Source organism: Herpailurus yagouaroundi, unplaced genomic scaffold (assembly GCF_014898765.1).
Source record: "Herpailurus yagouaroundi ecotype Mexico unplaced genomic scaffold, PumYag 195, whole genome shotgun sequence".
NCBI classification, from domain to species: Eukaryota; Metazoa; Chordata; class Mammalia; order Carnivora; family Felidae; genus Herpailurus; species Herpailurus yagouaroundi.
In genome coordinates this window covers 2325106-2343414 of record NW_024412426.1, presented here as the reverse complement: position 1 = coordinate 2343414, position 18309 = coordinate 2325106, and positions in this window count along the sequence as shown.

Genomic DNA, 18309 nt, shown 5'->3' with positions numbered 1-18309 from the left:
TCCAGCTACTGGACATGAGGGGCATGTAGTCTGGGGCAAGTGTGGGAGGCCACGGGCAGGCTTTGCATTGATTCATTTGGTAGATGTGACAAATATCAGTCCCTTGCTGTTAGTTTAGCCCAATGCTGAGCTCTGCTCAGTCACTGTGAAGACATAGGAAACATCTCAATCCTGGTCCTCTTTAGGAAGGTTACGTGTGATATGAAGAGACTAAATAGGACACATAGATTATGGGCCCATAATGGGTCAGACCCATGCCAGGTGCAGGGCCAAGCTTGGGTCAGGATTTCGGTGGGGGAGGGGATCCATGAGGACTGGAGCGTGTACTTCTTCATGGAGAAGAAGTCTTGAAGTGGGCTTCAAGAGGTGAAGGGAATAGAAACAAGGAGGGAAGGAAGGATGGAAGTCTGGTCATCAGGAAGGTAGGAACAGGCATAGCCTGTGATAGGCCAGTATGGCGGGGTTTAGAGGCTGGGTCTATACAAGGCAGCACATTCTCTTAGTTCGCTCTCAAATAACACTGAATGGAGCCAAGGGAAAATTCATCCAGGTTCCTTACCAATTACAATGGGGCTTCAGCCTCTTCCAACTTCTGAGCCCCTGGGCATGAAGAACCAATGCAGACATGCACCCTGACAACAGGTCATGGTACACAGAAGATGGAATGCCCAGAGTGGCGTTCTGTGGCAGACATCTTTACCTTCAGGAAACCAGAGATATCTTTGCCTTCCCATTTTACTACAAATTTACAAATGCCTACCCATTTACTACACTCATTCCTCAATCCACTCCAATCTGCATTCCACCCCATCACTCTAAATAAAGTCATTCTTACAAAGGTCACCAGTGACCTTCCTGTGACTATCTCCAAAGCACATCTTTGCAGTTCTCAAGTAGCTGGATACTTCTCTCTTGGAAAGTAACCATCACAAAATCAGGAAATTTTGCATTCACTCCTATATTTCCAACACCTAGAGCAGCTGGTGTAGAAAGTGATGAATGAATGAATGAACTTTCTTCCAAAGGTTTCTGTAAGGTCATACTCTCCAATTTTCCCCCTACCTCCTTTCCTGCTCCTGTCTCCTTTGTAGATTCATTTTCATCCTGCCATGTGAGATCACTCCAAGTTTCCATTGTAGGCTCTTTTCTCTATATTCTCTTTCCTTGGGAAGTCTTATCCATTACCTCCCAATTACCATCTGTGGCAGAGTATAAGGATAAGGATAAGTATAAGGATAAGTACATCTATGTATCTATCTCATCCCACATACCTCCTCTGCAATGTAACTGACACTCTGCCACCAAAAAGTGGGATCTGAGTTCCCGCCCCTTGAATCTGAGTGGCAGCTTATGACTTCCTTGACCAATGAAGTATGGTGGAAGTGACGCTATATGACCTCTGAGGTTAGGTCATATAAAAAATACAGTTTCCATTTGGCTCTCTCTCTTAAGAGTTTCACTTTTGGAACCAATCCATCCTGTTGTGAGAAAGCCCAGGCCCCATGGAGAGGCCACATGTGGGTGTTGTAGCCAACAGCTAAGCAGCTAAACTAAGGTCTCAACCAACAGCCAATATCAACATCAGATAATTCCAGCTCCCAGCCATTGAGTCTTCCAGCTGAGATGTCAGACATTGTAGAGCAGAGTTAAGTCATCTTCTCTGTACCCTGTCCAAAGTTCCAATACACCAAAACCATAAGAGATAAATAAATGATAATAAATGATCATTGCTGTTTTAAGCCTCTAAGTGTCGAGGTCATTGTTACTCAGCAATAGATAACACTACGCCATGTATGCTGGTATCTCCCACATTTATATTTCCACCCCAGTCTTCTCCTTTGATCACTAGATCCATGTATCTAAATGTCTACTCATCATCACCACTTGGATGTCTTAAAGGAACTACAATCTCACCATGTCCAAAACTAAACTCTAATTTCTCCACAACTCTGCTCCTTTTCCAGTGTTTTCTTTCTCAGTAAATGGCTCTACCTTCCTAACCATTTTCACAGTCCATTTTCACATCCTTAACGCTTTCTTGTCTCCCCTGATCCACAACAAATCCTTCTATAAATTCTGTCAGTTTTATCTCTTAAATGTCTCTTTGATCTAACAACCTGTCCTCATTGTCACTACCATCCTGGTCCAAACCACCATCACTTCTCACCTGCCTTCATCCCTGCAGTGGTTCCCTGTCTTCTCAAATCCCACTTGATTCTCTCCAATTTGTTCTTCATGCTACAACCAATGTGATCCTTTTGTCGAGCATTTGAATGCCTTTTCCTTGCTGTGAAGGTCAAGAGCAAAATCTTTAGCATGCACTGCAGGACCCTGGGAGATCTAGCCTTTGCCTAACCTCTCAATATTTGTGCCAGCTTCCCCTAGACCTGTGCTTGGCTCTAGGATATTTCCTGGATTGAGCTGTGCTCTTCTCAACAGAGGGATGTGCAGATGTGGTCACCCTCCCAGAAAATCTCCTCTGCCCCCATCTTTCATGTAGTTAATTTTTTCCATTCTTCAGATCTTAGCCCAACCAAGAACACCTCTCCTGATTCTCTTTCACTCCCCATGTAAGGTCTCCTGATATATGCTGTCATAGCTCCAGCTACTTTTTTTCTTCGTGTGTATGTGTGTGTGTGTGTGTGTGTGTGTGAGAGAGAGAGAGAGAGACAGAGAGACAGAGAGAGACAGAGACAGAGAAAGAGAGGGAATTTTAAGCAGGCTTCGTGCTTGACATGGATCCCATGACTCTGGGATCATGACCTGAGCTGAAATCAAGAGTCAGATGCTCAACTGGCCGAGCCACCCAGGCACCCTTCTGGCTACTTTTTAATCACAGCATATTTCTGTCTATAATTACATATCATGTGTGAGATTATTTGATTAATATGTCCCCTACAAGACCACAAGCTCCAAGCCAGTAGCACTCGTGTTTGTTTTGTCACTAGCATGGTCAGAAGGCATTCTGTAAGTATCTATTGTTTTCTGGAAGAAATGATTTGGTTGAGGTGGGGGAGGATGCAAAGTGAATGACTGAGCAGCAAGCTCCAGCTTTGAGGGCCAGCAGCTCATTGCTCAGTTTTATGAACCTAGTAAGTTGGGGGAGATTTTGACATGAACTATGCAGCCCCTTTCCCCTCTCCATAAGACACTTTTTCTTTCTAACAAAATATCATTTTTCTTTAGGTTTCAGACCCCAGCACCAGTTCCAGGGGTGGAGGTGAACGATTTCGATTAGTTTAAACCAATCAGGGCAATCCTCTTGCCCAGGACTGATTTAGTAAAAGGCATGAAACACAAGGCTAGGGAGACAACAAGGGAAGTTGAGCTTTAACCAGGGACAGGAAGATGCTCTTGAATGAAGATGTGACATTTGGAACCATGGTAGTGTCTTGTGGCCCTGAGAGAATACAGGCCCTGTAAATGGCAGAGGTAAAGCCTACCAATGGAGAGAACCCACCTTTTCAATGAGTGGACAAAATCACCAACTTGAAATTGGGATATGTGACAAAACAGTTTCCAATTGGTTTAAGCCAGGGCTTCTCAACAACACCGCTGCTGACATTTGGGGAAGCATAATTCTTCGTTGTGGGGGCTGTTCTGGGCTCTGTAGGATACTAAGCAGCACCCCTGGCCTCTGCCCTCTGGATTTGAGCAGCATCCCAAAGCCAAGTTTTGACAACTAAAATTGTCTCCCTTTATTGCCAAATGTCCTCTAGAGGATAAAGTCATCCTCGCTTGAGAGCCACTGGTATAAACCAACGGAACTAAACTTTCTGTTATTTGCAGCCAAAAGCACTGATACAGCACCCCAGTGATCTTTGTTACCCATGAGAGATTAATCTCTTTATACCTTGTCATGCCCACATCTGCCTCTAACCCCAGACCTTCTCACAAACCCATTCACACAATTACACCTCTCTGCCAGCTCTGTTCAATCCTAGCCTTCCTAACCCCTGCTTTGCATGAGCTCTCAATACTCATTCACTGCCCCAGCCACATCCCACCATCTCTGCCTTCACCATCTCCTATCACTTTCTGTGGGGGCTAATGATCGTGTTTTCAGTGCCCTGCTCTTGCTCTGATGCATGTCTCTGCCACTCCAGTCCCACTCATCGGGGTAAGGCCAATAGAAGTTTGCTTTAACCACCCCGTACCAACGCTCTTTCCCCATCTACTCCTGCTTCACTCATTTCATCTCTCTACCCATCCTTCCTTCCATCCATCCATCCATCCATCCATCCCCTACTCAACATCGATTGTGCACACCTACTATGTGCTAGGAGTTACACTAGGTGCTGGATAGCAAATTGATTAAGAGATGGAATGTGTCCTTGGGATGCCTGGGTGGCTCAGTCAGTTAGGCCTCTGACTTTGGCTCAGGTCATGATCTCACAGTTCATGAGTTTGAGCCCTGCATCAGGCTCTCTGCTATCAGCACAGAGCCTGTTTCAGATCCTCTGTCTCCCCCACCCCCCACTTCTCTGCCCTCCCCTGCTTGTGCGCTCTCTCTCAAAATAAATAAATAAACTTAAAAAAAAAAAAAAGAGAGAGATGGAATGTGTCCTTAAAGAGCACACAGTCTGGCTAAGAAGCCAGTTCACTAAGCCAATGAGAAGAGTTACTAATGTTGAAGACATCTGACCTATTAAGGAAAAATGTGTTTTCACACCCTGAGTAGCCCTCACATTTAATTAGGTGTTCAAGATGATGCTGAGAACGATTTTCATCTACACGTGAAGCAGGCCTGGCAGGACCGTATCTGCAAATGTGGTTAGTCCAGTTCCAGCGACTGGATGAACTCGGGAGAAATAAGAAGGCCGACGTTTAAGCATGCTCTGTTAAGTCAGACTTTTTTCCCTTCCCTTCTGGACTTTTCTCCAACTGGTCTGAATTAGCAAGGTCCAACTGTTTCTATTTAAAGAAAAAGGCAACAAAATCTTCAGGGCGTGCCTCCAAAAATCATGCCAGAAGACACACACACACACACACCACCACCACCACCACCACCACCACCAACCTCATCATCCACACGCTCTGCCCTAGGGACAGGGATGCACATTGACATACACTGTCAAGCAGTGAAGGGAAAAACAGAAATTGGGCATTAGCTCAAAGGGCTTGAAGCTGAGGAGAGGAACGGCAGCGGGAGGGGCAGACCAGGAGGGGAGTTGGTGAAGAAACTGTTCCAAGCACAACAGAAAAGGTCTGGCCTGAAGATTCTGGATTTCCTCTTTGGTTCTTTCAAAGAATAAGTCTCTGGTTCTATTTGGGGGGGGAGGGGGGGTCGGGGGGGGGGGGGGGGCACCAGCACTTGTGGGGTGTGGCCTTGGGTTCTCTCTTCCCTTCACAGTAACCCTATTGTTCAGAAACTGCGGCCAATTTATGGAAAGAGGTGGAATGTTTATGTAACTGACTCTGCTTTAGACAAGACGTTTGAAAGGGGGGGGAAAATGACAGATGGAAGGAGGCCAGTCCAAACAGGGTTTTTCTTCCTTTCTGGACACAGATGTTGGAAAAGGGAAGAGAGGGAAGGTGGGAGGGAGAGAAGAAAGTCAGGGACTGAGAAGGCATGCCAAAGCCCGAGCTGGCCAGAGACAGCCAGAGTCTGTCTTTGTGGCCAGGGGCAGAGCTTTTGGAGCTGAACCTCCATTTTTGGAAGCTGCTGTTTTAATTAAATAGGTCAACCCAGTCAGAGCAGCTCTGGTGTGAGGTCTGGATCTCATTAGCCTAAAATGGGTGGGGTAGGGCAGGCTGTGGGGGAGTGGATCCCCTGGTGTGTACGTGGGGGGCGGGGGGGGGGGGGCCAGGGATGAGGGAACTTCTTGACTGCTTTCCCCAAAGCCAGGCCCCAGGCAGCTGGAGCTGCCAGGAGGGCCAGACCACAGATGGAGAATGCGCTTCATTAAGCACGGAGTGTGCTCTGCAGCCTGGAGGCCCAGGCAGACTGGAAAAATCAGAACTGCTTTAAGTAGGGGGGGCTGGGGGGGGGGGGGACTTGCAGGGACAAACCTTACCCCTCCACCAGCCCAAGTGGGTGAGGAATCAGGAGAAAAAGACTCATACCTATACCTTCCCTTGAACCTTGGGAGCTGACTTCAGGCATGGAAGGCAAAGGTGGGAACGAGGAGGAGATTCAATCTTTGTCTTCCAGATTTCAGGATTCCTGATCTCTGGAGGCCCTGAGAGGGGAGGCGGTTCCCTGCCCTTAAGGAGCCCGGTGTGATGCAGGAGTGATGCGGGAGACTCAATCTCTGCTCTTAGGAACCCCCAGTACATAGCCCTGACCCCGGGGTCTCTAGTCTGATGGGGACGTGGGAGTCCATGTCGGTGGTCAGGGGCAGAGCCTTGGTAAATGAAATGGCTATCAAACTCATACAAAATTAGCATGAAAGCGGGCTTCAGCTAATTTCATGCAAAGTGAGGACAAGGTGTATTAAAGGACTTTATTTACAGTGAGATGAGTTTAGGGATGGTTCCTGGAGGAGGGTAGTTCTGAGCAGCAGGAGGGACATGCTTGGCAAGAACAATAGGACAATAGCCTGTGTGAGAGTCTGTTACACGTTCTTAGTTCACAGGGGGCAGGACTTAGAAGCCCACAGCCCCAGAGGTCTCAGTTTGGTTGGTTGGAGGTAGTGAGGCAGGGCCTGGATGTCCAACATCTGACAGTAAAATAAAGACGAGTCCACTGACTGCCAAGTTTTCCCGGAGAGATTCAAACTGCAGTGACATTGCTGTCAGCACGTCCCAGAGGCCAGAGACCAGTCACTTCAGGTGTCCCCAAGAATAAGATGACCATATAATTTATCATCTAAATGGGGACACTTTGGAGGCAGATAGGAATGTTATTGGTAATTATGCTGGGCCCACAGGCATAAATTAGGCCTATTCCAGATAAACCAGGACACTTTGCTACTCTCCCTTCCTAAAATCTTTACGAGTCTAGGTGTGTGTGCAGCTGAGGTTTTAAGAAACTGAAGATTAGCTTCAAATATCCTCCACAGTGCCTCATTTGTACTCAAAGATTTTTAGACAAATATGATTAGTATACTAAATAAAATATGTGTGTATGTAGCACATGTGTACTTATGAATAGTATGTGTGTATTTACGTATAGACATACATCTCTGTCTATACAGATAGCTAAACAGAGATATATACCCATATAATATAGAAGTTTCATGAATTTTCTTTTTCTTAATTTTTTTACTGTTTATTTTTGAGAAATAGAGAGAGCATGAGTGGGGGAGGGGTAGAGAGGGGGGAGACACAGAATCCAAAGCAGGCTCCAGGCTCTGAGCTCAAACCCACGAACCGTGAAATCATGACCTGAGCTGAAGTCGGCTGCTTAACCAACTGAGCTACCCAGGCACCCCAACGAATTTTCAAAAAGTATTTTTTTTTTCAAAACTTTGTATTTATTTTGAGATAGAGTGCGGGAGAAAGAGCACTTGAACGGGAGAGGGGCAGAGAGAGAGAAGAGAGATAATCCCAAGCAGGCTCTGCGCTGTCAGCACAGAGCCAGATGTGGGGTTCGATCTCACAAAGCGTGAGATCATGACCTTAGTCGAAATCAAGAGTCAGATGCTTAACAGACTGAGCCACTCAGGCGCCCCTCAAAGATTGTTCAACTTAAAATGAGAGACCTCGAAAACCTTAGCATCCCAAGGGATGCTGTCACAGATGTATGTTATTTGTGATTGCCCTAATCGTTTGGATGCCCTCTTGATATCTGAATAATTCTTCAGGATATACCTGCCACCTTCCCAGGGAAAAGTAAAACAAAATGAAACTGCCCACACTTTCCAGTTTCCCTTGCCGTGAGGGGGCAGGTTAGTGATTTCGGTGCCACCAGTCAGATGCACTTTTGGCTCAGAACAGAATTACCTGGAGACAGGGACATGGTAGGGGTCATCCTCTTTGCTGGCACCAGATCACAGCGGCTTCTTGCTCCTGACAGGCAGCATCTCCCTTGGCAGCCAGATCTACAGTGTGACTCTGGGAACGTCCTAAAAACTCAGCCTGGAGTCTAGTTTTTCAGTCCTTCCAATATCCTTACTAAGTCTCTTCATGCTTAAACCAGATGGAAAAGGTTCCAGCTTCTTTGTTTTGCTTTAAAGAAAGACTGATCAATTCAGATGATTCAGAGGCAAAGTTTGAGGGGCTTTTTGTAACACACCGGGTGAGGCCTGAGGCTCATCCCACCCCCCCAGGAGAGATTTAGCCCCAGGGATGAAATGAAACTGTAAAACAAACCATCCCATTTATCCAGTGACCAGTCCCTCTTTCCACCTGGGTCTATATCCACTTGCTTCCCTCTGCCCTCCCCACCTTCCCTGCCCCCATCTCTGGAGCTCCATCACATTTCCTGTCCACATGTCCTTACACTGCCCGTCAGATGTAGAGAGTCAGAGGACATGTCTCTCTATCATTCAGGAGGGTAAGATGAGGTCCAGAGAGGGTGAGGTCTTGGCCATGGTTGTGCAGCTGGCTAAGGGTAGACCCGGGATGGCGCCTTTGCTCTCGGCCTCCATCTCTATATTCAGGAGTCCGGTGCTTCCCAAGCCAGGAATCCCTGGAGCCCTGAGCCCCTCAGCCATCTGCATTAGCTTGGTGTACAGTGAAAAGAGCAGTTGGACTCAGATTTCGAGTCCTATCTCTGCCCTGAGGCAGAGTAATCCTTGGTGAGTCACTGATCTTCTATGGGCTCCAGTTCCCTTTCCTGTTAAATGAAGAAACTGGAACAGCTTGCTAATTCTTAACCTCTTGGATGTCATAGACTCCATTAAAAATCTGATCCTTTTTCTCCTGTCCCTGCCTCCACCCCTCAAAAATGCACACAAGGTATTTTCTGTAAAATTTCAAAGGGATTGTATCCTCTGACGTAATACCTGCCTGGGCAACCATATAGAATTGTTAGGAGAATTACGCCAAAACTGAGCTAAAAGGGTTTTGTCAGCTACAAAACGTTTTATAACTTTGAGAGATCAATTGGCCAGCATGTTTTTCCTAACATTGGCGGTGACATTAAGTCAGAGTTCCCAGTTCGTGGCATGAGAGCTGGACCCCTCCGATGTTCTCTTACCAACAGGTGGCCCTCTCCCCACCTGTGGGGCCTCACTGAGGCTGCATCACGTTCCACAGTCCAGGCCCCTGAACATGGCTTCCCTCAAAGCTCTCTGCTCCTTGCAGCCTACCCCCTCCGCTCGACACACTTAGGGTGGCATCTCTCAGACCCTGTCCCTTTGAGGACAGGCACATAATCATTCATCTACTTCTATTCTACAAGATGGCAGAGAGCAGGCAGAGAGTGTGGATGGATGCAGCAAGCACGGTGACATCTGTCTCAGCCTTGTGGTCCTCTCCATCACTCCTATTTCTCAGACCACGTGTCTAAACTTGGGGCTCAGAACATATGAACCCAGGACTCATTTCTCCTTGGGATGGTACTGTCAGGTGGGAGGGAGATAGAGACAGGCATGTGCAGCCTGATTAGAGGCTAGGGCACACACACACTCACACACAGACACACGCACACACACACACAGTCACACTCACCTGGGGAGGGCTGTGTCTGTCACAGGCCTGACCCGGCCTGCACGGCACCAAGGCACTACATCAAAGAAGAGGAGTGGTGGAGTTGGTGGTTACTCGGGCATGTGGCTCACCTTCCTGCCGGTATTTTCCCTGACAAGACTTTACTTGCCACCCACATCCTCCCTCTCTGGTAGCAAAGAGGATTAACAATCGCTCTGCTCCTAACAAAGGCCCTTGCCACCCCAGGGAACATTATTGCCTGCAGCCTCTTCCACTACCTGCCCCCCCCCCCCAGTCCTGGGTCCACTCACTCTGGGATGGCTCCACATATCCCCCCTCCCAGGCAGGGTGAATGATGTGAGGAGGGAATGGACCAGAGCCAGGACACCCCAGGATGTTGACTCTCCAGTGTCTGCAAGTTTTCTCTGGATAATCGCTGGGAGTAGCAGCAGCATTCAATACCTTTCTGTGGTTCTGTAGCCTTGAACTAGAGAACGGGGGGATCTTCCCCAAGAAGCAAGATCATGGTGCCCAAGCAGCAGAGAGGAGAAGGGATGTTGTTGTGAGGTGGGGGGGTGGGTGGGGGAGGTGGGAGGAGTGGGGGGGTGGAGGAGGTGTGGGGAGTCAGGGGGTGGGGGGGCTGCATGTCTCCCTGCACAAGGGATCAAGGGAATCCAACATTAGACCCACAGCCAGGCCTTTGCCCTGGGCCAAGGGTCCAGAACTACACCATCCAATATGGCAGCCACCAGATACATGTGGCTATCGAGCACTTAAAATGTATCTTGTCCAAAGTGATATGTGTTGTAAATGCAAAATACACACTAGATTTAAGACTTAATGCCAAACAAAAAGAATATAAAAATATTTCATTCATAATTCTAATATTGATTATATGTTAAAATGATAATTTTTGTATATATTAGGTTAAGTAAATTATATTATTCAAGTTAGTGTCACCCACTTCTTTGAATTTATTTTTTTAGATGTGGCTACTAGAAAATTTGAAATTACATATGTGGCTCACATTAAATTTCTACTGAAGAGTGCAGGTCCTACAAAAGCAAAGCAAAAAGCCCACCCAGGACACTCAGCTTTGGAGAGAGGACCAGTAAGGAAAGCCTACCTCACAGAACTTCAGCTAGGATCAGAGCCTCTGAAGAGTTTACAAGAGAATGAGCCAGAACTGGAGCTAGAAAGCAGAACACCTGATGCCCATTCCAATGCTCAAATCCCTCAAGACAAGCCTCACTCATTCCCTCACTCTCAGGGCTGAGCTGTTGAACTACTGGCTAGGGGCAGAGGCCAGGGAGAAGGTGTCCCCAGGACTCTGGGGCATTCTGTCTCGTGGACCCACTGAGGTTTCAGGGACCTGGGTGGTGGTGGTACATGTTTCTTCCTGCCAGGAAGGCTGTCACAGCCTCCCAACTCAGAAAAGAGAGATAGCCCTTGCAATGCAGGGCGTGTTCTATTATTTATTAACCCCGAGGAGGGCTGCCCACGCTGGCCTTCCAGCTGGTTAATTGGATTTCATGACAACTTTTTTAAAGGGAATTTTCAGAGGAGCAGTGTTGTGTCCTGCCCCAGGGGTCCTGTGAGCTTCCCTCCGTCTCCTTGAAAACACAGCTACTGCTGTATAACATGGAGCTTTAATCAGACATGTCAGGGTAGTCCCGGCCCCATCAGAAGCTGTGGTGGGGCTAACAATCCGCTGATGCTCACAGATGGGAAATAAGTCCCTTTCTTGGCTGAGATGAAGAAAATATACACTGTATCTGATGTGCATGGGGATTGCTGGTTAATTTGTGTGTCATTTCTGCTTTGATTACAGCCCCTGCTACGTGAAAGTGGACTGCTTATCAAAATCGGAAGGCTATAGGTTTGCATTTCCTTCTGGTGAGGAGGCTAATAAACATAAGGCCTGTGATAATAGTCATTATCAAGATAGAAGTCCCTACTTAAACAATTACTTTGAGAACAGGCAGCTGAACACTAATATGTCATAGATCTGCTTATTGTCCTTTCTCTGCAGTCAGTTCTGCCATGGTTAAGGCCTCATCCAGAGGTGCTCAGGGGTGGACAGCAGGGGAGCCCTCTGCCAGTTCGTGGCCATTCAATGTCCCATGGCCTAAGCAACAGATAAGGAGAGGCACAAGCCCTCCTGTGCAAAATCTATATATTTCCCCAACCTGAGCTTTCAAGGACAGGCAAGAATTCTTGGCGTTGTGGTAGGATTTACTGGAGATCTCTTTTAATTTTTTTTTTTAATGTTTATCTATTTGAGAGAGAGAGAGAGAGAGAGAGAGAGAGAGAGAGACAGAGTGTGAGCAGGGGAGGGGCAGATAGAGAGGGAGACACAGAATCCGATACAGGCTCCAGGCTCTGAGCCATCAGCACAGAGCCGGACGCAGGGCTTGAGCTCACAAGCTTCGAAATCAGGACCTGAACTGAAGTTGGATGCTTAATCAATTAATCGGTTAGTCAACTGAGCCACTTTGGTGCCCCAACTGGAAAGCTCTTGTAAACTGTTGGAGTCCTTCCAGAAAGGGTTCATTTATTGGGAGGGTTGCTGAGGATGGCTGTTGACAAGCTTAAAGCAAGAAGGCAAGGAACTGAGCCTCTACCCAGTGTCCTTCTTGTGCTGAGTTCTGACAATAGACACTGAGATTAGGTATATGCCCATAAACCACTGTCCCAAGGATGGCTGAGGAGAGTCCTGTCCTAGGGTTTGGAAGGGACCCCACAGAGAAGGAATGCAGGGCAGGCACTGAGGCACCCAAACCTCTGGAGACTGAGGCTGACAGTAGGGCAGGCAGCCAGGGAATCCCTCCGACTGTGGTCTATCTCTCCCTCATGGATGTGCTCCCTGAATTGTGCCCATAACAACAAGGACAAGAATCACAGAGCTATTAGTATTGTATGCCTATATTGTGTAAAGTGACTTCTATCCTTTATCTGTTTACACATCCCAACAACCTAGAGGTGTAGGTTTTATCATGAGTTTCATTCTACTCATGAGGAAACCAGAGCTTAGGGAAGTCATTTGCTAGACACAAGACATTTATAGAAAGGGTACATTTATGTACCCATAAACCATTGTCCTGTGGTCACAAATTTATGTGAAACCAGGCTAGTAACTAAGATCTCTGATTCCAAAAACCCATGATTAATTCCTACTTTTAATGCCTTTCTAAAAACAAAAGAAAACCCAAAAACCTATGAGTCTCATTGAAAACTCATTATAGAGAGGGGGGAATCTTACACAGTAAGATTAGTAGTACATTTTCAAGTTAAAGGTAACTAGTGGGAGGGAAGTGACCAATTGTGGAAACACAGGGGATTGAAGTTCTGGTGACTCTGATTTGGCTTCAAAGATGTGACTAGAGGATGTCTCCCAGCAGCTGCCCCCCAGAAGGGCATAGGCTTCATCCCAGTCTGGAGGCTCCAACCCACCCACCGGGCACTCCTGCCCTACAGAGCAGGACCTCTGGTTGGGCTTTCCCTTCCCAGCTCCTCCCCACCCCCTCTGCAGAAAGCTGGAGACATCCCTCACTTCTCCAGCTTCTTGTTTCTCTAATTTTATGATTGTATGAAAATAAGGTTCCCAAATTGCCTTTAATTAGCTTTAATAAGACAGCCTTTTTGCTAATTAAAATGATTATTAAGAAACCATTTATTGAGAATGAACACAGTTGTTAGAACCTAGGAGAATTCTGCACTCTTAATAATAATAACAGCAGCCATCAGCAGCCCTGTGGGCCACCAGTTCACCTGCCCCATTCCTGAATTCAAATGGGGTGGTACTCTGCCTGGGGGCCCAGGGTTTCAAACCCCTCCCTCTCCAGGCGCCTCCAGGACCACATGCTGCCTGCGTTGCTAGGGATGCTCATTTCCCACCCACCCCCCTCCTGCACTGGGGTTCTTACCGTAGAGTCTGGGCCGAGTATGGAAGCAGGGCGGTTTGCCTGTCAGAGAGCCTGGTGCGCACCGAGCATAGCTGGGCAGGCAGGCTGTGAAACCTCAGGCCTCACTCCATCTCCCTGGGTCTCGGCCTCCCAGACTATGTGTCAAAAGGGTGGATGGGCTGCATGGCCTCAGAGGTCCCTACCCCTCTTGGAGCTCGGTGCTAAGGCATCTGATGGAGCCTTCACTCCCAGAAAGGCACACCGCTGGGTAATGCGGGAGCTTGGGACCGGCAGAGCCACGCAGCTCCTTGCGGTTCTCCTCCCCTCCCTCTTCGGGAGGGCTGTGCAGGCAGCCGAGGCAAGGCACTCTTGTAGCGAAACGCATGAGGAGCCTCAGAGACGCCCTGCCTCCCGCAAGGAAGAAGCGGGGTGCGGTGTAGCGAGGCGAGACCCAGGCGCCGGGCCCGAGGCGTGTAGGTGTAGCTCTGCGATCCCCCATCTCCGGGTCCCTGGGTCCCCGACCGAGGCTCTCTCCCCTGCCCCTCCCCACCCCGCCCCCGGCTGCACAGTTGCCGACAACTCCCGGGTGAGGGCGAACGGCTGTCATCTTTTCCTGCAGGGAGCCTGGGAGCCAGAGCCTGGAGAGGATTGGACCGCTACCTAAAGCAATACCCGGGAAGGGGGCGCGGAAGGGGACAACTCAGATCGAAGGTGGTGCGGCCATGCAGGAGTGAAGAGAGGCCCCGGGGAATTTTTAGGGACGTCGTCTGGGCTGTGTATGTCTTCAGGGGCCGTGAGTCCACGTGCTCTGACTCCCCCTTCCCCACTGTCCTCCCCGGGTCCTTCCAGGAACCTGGTCCGCAGCTTATTAAAAAGATTTTTAAGTGTTACAGTGGAAAGAACGTGGGCTTTTGAGTCCCACAGCCCTGGGCTCCAGGCTGGTCGGCCGAATTACTAGCTTTGTGACCTTTTGTGGCTCTATTGAGCCTTAGTTTCTTCCCACGGAGCAACTGTAAGGATTGTATGCAACCAGGGCGGTGAGGTCGCCCAGTCGGAAGCTGGTGACCCAAGCGCCAGGGTCAGTGGACTGCACACTCAGTCAGGTGCAGGTGCAGAAGCTTCAAGGCCAGACCTCAAGGCTCAGACGGCTCCTCCCTGCACGGGGGCTCTCGGGCAGGCAGGTCAGCGCCCCAAGATGAATCTGAGACCTTAGCGGGGGGCGACTACCCGCTTGTCTCCCGGGTGGGGCTGGGGCCTGGGTGTCTCGTCAGAGCTCCCCAGGGGGTTCCTCGGTGCTCCCGGACTTGAGAACCAGTTTCGCGGAAGAAATAAACAAAGAGGCTTTGGTGGGGAGGGAGGGAAGGGAGCAGGTGGGTCCTCTCCCCTCTGCCGGTGGCCCCTTCGCACCACACTCACATGCCCGCGGACACAACCACATGCACGCTCATGCACACACGCACGCTCACTCGGAGGGACCCACGCTCACACACACACACACACACACCCACACGCACGCCCATTCGCGCCGTCACGGACACTCACACCCACACCGCCTGTCTTCTCCTGGAGAGCCCTGCGGCCGGGACCCCGGCAGACCTCCGGCTGGCGCGGATACCCTGGCGCTCCGAGGGTCTCCGGCCCCGCGGCCCAGGGCGCGCTGCTGCCGGTGACAGCGCGGCTCCTCTGGGCCCGGGTCGCTCCGCAGAGCCCCCGCCGGGCCGCGCCGCGCTCGCTCCGGCTCTTTGTTATGCTAATTCCCCTTCCCAGCTGGTGCCAGCTGCCTGCACAATGAGCGCCGGGAGCCCTCGCCAGCCCTCGCCAGCCAGGGAGTGGGGGCGGGGTGGGGGTGGGGGCTCCGCGCCCTGCACGCGGGATCCTAGCCTGGCCCAGCCTGGCGAGGTGGTGAGCGGCCCAATAAGCATCCTTGCCTGCGTCCTCCCCTCCCCCACGCTCGCAGGGCCGCGCCCCTCGGGGCCTGTAGGGCATCCACTGATTCATTCCAGTCGCCCCGGCTGCCCGCCCTCCAGGTGCCAGGGCTTGATGAAAAGTAAAAGGCTCCTCGGCGGCTCCAGAGCAGTGCGGATGAAAGAGAAGCAGCCGCCTCCCAGACCACACAGCTAATCCTCCCATAAACCTCGAGCAAATAAGGGGAGAGGAAGAACAGGCCGGCTACAGATGTGGAGTGCAGCCTCCGGGGATCCCCAAATTAAAACTCGTGCAGGGGAAGCACTTGGACCACCACCAAATGACACTAATTGGGTTATGGGACCATAATCTTGGCTCGTATGAAAAAACCCAACAGTTATAGTCACAGCTGCAAGGACTGTCTTCATAAAAAGAAGGGGGAAAGTCCGCTATTTTATTACTCATAAACAGGAGAGAAAAGAGGGTTCGCGGATCTCCTGCCTGCGTAGGGCAGGCAGGCTGGTTGCTTGAAGGGGAGGATAACTTTGTGTCAGGAGGAACAGTGCTGTCTGTGGCTGGCTGGCTCGGGATGTGTGGAGCTAATGGGCTAATGGGATGGGGCGGGGGGCCGGGGGGGGGGGGAGATCCTCTCCGGGGAGGGTGGGGAGAGCGAAGGGGCTGTACTGAGACACCGCGGGGGGAGCATGGCATATCTGGAGGAATGTATTTCAGACAATAGGTTAGCAGCCATATGCAGAAAATCATTCTGGACAGGAAAACTCAGAGATTCATTCCTTTTAAGTAACATCCAGAAGCAGTTTCCCGGTTTGACTGGTGGCGGGGGTGTAGGGGTGGTGGGGAGGCATCCTGGGGAAGGAAAGGATGGGGTGACGTGCAGAAAATGAGGGTGAAAAATCTTCAGGAAGATCCACTGGTTGTTAGAATCACAAATGTTAGTTCCCAAGGAGAGAGATCTTAGATGCCCTTTGAGTCCAGCCTCACCATTTGACAGATGGGATATTAAGACCCAGAGATGTCAAGGGGTTTGTCATGGTTAGACAGCTAGTGGGTGGCAGGAATGGGCAAGAACCTGTCTCCTAACTCCTACTCTCATGCGCGCGACATTAACTTGGTAATAATTTTGTTGTTAAGAAACAGCAGTTATTTGATCAGAAATCAGTACAATAGACCTCAAGGAAATAAAAAGTTAGAAAATCTTAGAGATTGAGTTATTATAAACCTTGTTTGATCTGTAATGAGAATAAGAGTTGGAAATCGGTCAGTTCTTACAAATTCCATCCCAGGGTTCTTTCTAGTATGTATTTATTTCTTCATCCATTACAACACCCAGATGGACTGATGGCCCCAGGACTTCTTTATGGGTCCTTTCAGTGCAGGGACTGATACTGTTTTCAGACAGAGAGATGCCCCCCAGCCCCCATCCCCCACAGCCCTTCTACATTAAGTCATCTTGGCTAAAACCAGCTTGGGTTAAGGCTGGACTGGTTGAGAATTTTTTTTAATATAATTTCTTTAAGTTTACTTATTTATTTTGAGAGAGAGAGAGAGAGAGAGAGAGAGAATCCCAAGTAGGGTCTGCACTGTCATGGGGTTCCCACGAACCGTGAGATCATGACCTGAGTCAAAATCAAGAGCCTGATGCCTAACCAACTGAGCCACCCAGGCCTCCCTGGACTGGTTGAGAATTCTAATCAATCATCCTTGCTGGTAGGTATTTATTCTACTCACAGGAAAATAAAAGTATCCATTCTAGCTGCTGAGTTTCCAAATACAGAGAGGACGAGGGTCTGGAGATGGCCAGCCTAGATCTCCCTGGGCACAATGAGGTGTCCTGGCTTCCCAGTGCCTCTCTCAGCTGAAATGGCAACTGCTGGTGCCAATCAATCTCTCTCACTGGAGATCTAAGAGCCTGGTAGTGTAGGAGGAGAACCTGTTGTGGAGAAGTCTTGGAATGGTCATGGCACAGCACTGCCATTTTCTTTCATTATATCCAGGTGCCTGTTTCTCATTCTCAAACTGTATGGTTCGGGTGGTTGTCTTTGAAGACTTACCAGTCAGCAAGCATCACTACAAGTGTACTTTGCCCCATGGAAAAACAAACGCTTACGAAAAGTTGAGAGAGTGGAAATTTCATTTGCTAAAGGGAATCTTATGTTGAAGCCATCAGTTGGGCTCTGAGCTGAAAGGCAACATAGGTAAAGATGAAATTTTGAAGTGGGAATAACTACTCCCTAGCTGATCTGCTTTTTAAACTTCTTATAGGTGGAAACTGTATCCTACTTATTTATGATAGGCCATGTCCCCCAAAATTAGGATTATCCGGAAAATACTGCTTTGGCCTCCATTGCCAGATGTAAGAACACTAGGAATCATTTTGGGTCTAAATTATCCACATTATATAAATACTCAAAACTGTATTTTTTCTGAGTAAAAACTAACTTTAAGAGAATCATTTAATACAGCAATTGAATTAACTTGAACTTGGACAAATCCTAGGCATGAGTCAGAGGTTAGCAGTTTTTCATCTTTTCACTTATAAGGGATACCTCTTATTCCCTTAATATAGTCCATGTTCTCAGAGATTCTATGAAACCAATTGTAATTACTAAGGATAACGCTTTCATTTTCCCAGAGTTTCTTCTCAGCTTGTGCTGTGTTAACCCAGAGTTGGTTTAATTCCAAGTAACAGTAAAGAAATCTGCCATGGGTTAGTCTATGCAACTGCTTTCAAGAAATTTTGATTTCCAGTAAACCTTTTGAAATGTTAAAAATATCTCAAGGACACCAATGACTATTTTATAGGTGTTTAAGGGTCTTGGTTCCCCAGGTTTGACAACACCTCTATTTGTTTCAAGCTTGTTATACGGAACCCAAAAGGCTGAGCGCTTTCCACAAAAAGGAGAATCTGGTTTTATCAAGGTCCAGCCTTCAGGGCATCCAG